This window comes from Prosopis cineraria, unplaced genomic scaffold (genome assembly GCF_029017545.1).
Source record: "Prosopis cineraria cultivar Desert tree isolate PC_DT_omini unplaced genomic scaffold, ASM2901754v1 PC13, whole genome shotgun sequence".
In the NCBI taxonomy this organism is placed as follows: Eukaryota; Viridiplantae; Streptophyta; class Magnoliopsida; order Fabales; family Fabaceae; genus Prosopis; species Prosopis cineraria.
The window spans coordinates 18,709,294-18,712,953 of record NW_026555344.1 but is presented as its reverse complement, the minus strand read 5'-3'; positions in this window follow the sequence as shown (position 1 = coordinate 18,712,953).

The following is a 3,660-nucleotide window of genomic DNA, read 5'->3' as shown; positions in this document are numbered from 1 at the left end:
CGGCACCTCACGCCGCGATGCACATGCTAGAAGCTGTGGCACACCTGACACTTTTTGCACAAAATCTATTTTTGAGTTTTAAAACTTATTATTTTAGGCCCAATTGATTTTCAAGCTTCTACTTTCAAAAACTCTGATATAGACTTATTAAATAATATTTGAAATTTGAATTGTTGAAATTAGGATTCCTTTGAAAGAATTTTGAGAAATTTCTTTTATATAACTTTACAATTTGGTAATCCTTTAAGGGTTAAACCCTAGATTGCCATGATTTGGAGTCAATTATGAATTAATCTCAGGGAGGTTACACTTAGCATCTGTGCAATATGGTATTGGTGTAATGATGCCCTAATCATTGTGTATGAAAGGGAAAAATCATAGTCTGTAGGTGGGATAGAACACATTTGGCTGGGTGATTCTATCACTGAAGGTGTGCTTAGGTCAATGTGCGATTGGCCTAATAGAGCTTATGGTTTTACTTAGGGTAATATGGAGGTTCAGATGGTAGATGATCATGCTAGTGGTCAATATTAACATCATAATAGTTTTTGAGGTGAAAACGGTTTTATGAAACAAAACATATGCTCATGTGATTATATTTGTTATTAATTATAATATACTTATTTGCAATTACTTGTTATAATTACTAGTAGTGAGTTATTCTATTATTAATATTATTATCTCACCCCTATCGTTACTTTTACGTGTCAAAATAGTGAGCTGGGCAAAGAGAAAGACTCTGGACCAGCTTAGTATGGATAAAGCCATGTGAATCAAAGTTTGTGTAATGAACCCAAATTATTATTAATATTGTAAATGAAAAGTTGTCATAGGACTCATACGTATGATTTAGTTGTGATACGTGGTGATTTTTGTGATTCTTAGCCCAGCTGTGTATAAAGTGGTGAAATGTGAAATTGGGCTATGAATGCATGTGTGATTTTGTTGTGAATGTTGGTGGTAACTATGTAGTGAATTTTTGATGAACTTGTGAAATTGTGAAATGATTTGACCAAGAAGGTCTTTATGTTAATTTGTGGAAATAGCCCTTATTATGGAAAATGGGCGATTTAGTGGCCAAATCTTGATTTATGTGTATATACGACGTGACATTTAGTCAATTAGGTGTGATTGATCCTTTTGGACTTAGTTATAGGCCAAAAGATATATAATGAGATTAAGTGTGTGGTTTTAAACACTTTGATGCGTGAAATTTTTATAAAAAGTAACTTCTTGCACCTAAGTGCCCAAATTTAAATCGAACTGTTAGATCATGTCTAAACTTTTCTCATTAGCTAACTTCTAAAATAAGATTCGTGTGGGCATTTGAATCACTTTGATTGGATGTTGTGTGTGAAAATGGCGCACATCAGAAGTTTGCTTCTTCAAACTATCATATGATAGTAGAAATTTATATCATGTGCGTTGCAGCGCATTGCGTATCACGCCGCGGCTCATGGTACAGACTGGGAGCCCATGGATTTGTGCCACAAGTCATGGCACATGTGATGCATGCCATGATGCATGCCCTGTTTCTAGATCTTGTTTCTTTGCTTTTAAATCGTGTATTGAGTTTGTTGAATGCAGTGATTTGCTTTCCGCTGTGCAATGTAAAATATGTGCTTGATTTCAAACGGTTTTTAACAAAGAAGTCTAGGGTTCTAAGCACTTTCAAATAAATTTACTTGTTTTAGTTTGATAAGTGTGCAGTGAATTAATTAACCCCTCCAAATATCTTTTAGATATTAGGGGAGGTTACAAGAATGACTACACACCGAGTGAAGAGAGTCACAATTTTAGAACAAAAGGTATATCATTGCTTAAAATGTAATCAAGCCAAACATATCAAGAATAAATGTAGAAATCCTAATCCAATGTAGGGATTGAAAGGAAGTGAAAACTAAATACATATTAATTGGTTTGAAATTAAAATGCATTTAGTTTTTATTTAGGCTAAAATTTATAAAACTCTCCTGAACTTTGAGACAATTGCATTTAACTCTCCTCACCTTTAAAAGTTTAAAATTAACCCCTTAACATTTAATTTTGTTTTGCAAAACCCCTTATTATTAATTACGTTAATTTTTTATTAGGGTTAAAATATCATTCAACTAAAAAATGTTATTAAACAAAAATATTATATTGTATAACTATTTATAATAAATTTCTTATATTTTTTGGATAGTTGAGACATTAATAATAGCCAAAACAAATGTTATTATCACCATATAAAATTTTAAATATTTACTTTTGTGTTATTTTTTATTTTTATTTTTTTGTTATCAATGGTGCATAGTTTTCTAGTATTAAAAGATAAATTAATCTAACAAAGTAATATTTAAAATTTTAAATATTTTAGCATTGTGCATTACAATAATCTATCATGAAAATATAAATAAAAATTTATTTTTTAAGATAGTAAAATCATGCACCATTGATAACAAAAAACATGGATAAAACTAATATGAACGTAAATATTTAAAGTTTTATACAGTGATAATAATTTTTTTTTGTTATCGATGCCTCAACTATCCAAAAAATATAAGAAATTTATTATAAATAGGTATATAATATAATATTTTTGTTTAATAATATTTTTAATTGAATGACATTTTAAGCCTCATAAAAAATAACATAATTAACAATAAGGGGTTTTGAAAAACAAAATTAAAGGTTAATTTTAAACTTTTAAAGATGAGGGGAGTTATATGCAACTATCTCAAAGTTTATGAGGGTTTTATGCATTTTAGCCTTTTATTTATTTAGTGTATTTTGTTGTTAACTGACTTTTTGTACAAACACCCATACAATATTTTTTGTACTTGTCGTGGTAACAAGTTATGTAATAGGTTTGCATTCTGCATTGTTTTTTAGGAAGTAAATTGCACAAGTACCATTTAGATAGATTGGACTTTTTGTGTGTATAAAGGCATACAAATATGGTGTATATGTAGTGAAATCAATGTAACGTAATGCTAATATCTATTTTATGTTTAAATATGTGCAAGTGTAAATGTTGTGATAACATATGACTGCAGAAATCACTAACATGGCATTGGAATATTGCTATGGTAACTTGTGAAAATATAGAAACCCACTTGAAAATATATTTTTTCTGAATATGAAAGAAACTAACTTTTGAAAAGTTCCAAGGTCGGTTATTGATATACTAAAATGGCTTGGGAATTTACTAACTTCAGTCAAGAATATGAACCCAATAACTTGTCAAATTCCATGCTTGTCAATGTAAAGTCAAGTCCACTTGAAAAATAAAGTGACTTTACTAATGAAATCACTAATGTGGCATGGGAATATTGCTATTGTAACTTGTGAAAACATAGATCCCTACTTGAAAATATATTTTTTTCAAATATGAAAGAAACTAACTTTTGAAAATTTCCAAGGTCGGTTATAAATATACTAAAGTGGCTTGGGAATTCACTAACTTCAGTCAAGAATATGAACCCAATAACTTGTCAAATTCTATGCTTGTCAATGTATAGTCAAGTCCACTTGGAAAATAAAGTGACTTCACCAATGAAATCACTAACGTGGCATGGGAATATTGCTATTGTAACTTGTGAAAATATGGAATCCTACTTGAGAATAGATTTTTCTTTTCAGTATGAAAGAAACTAACTTTTAAAAAGTTCTAAGATC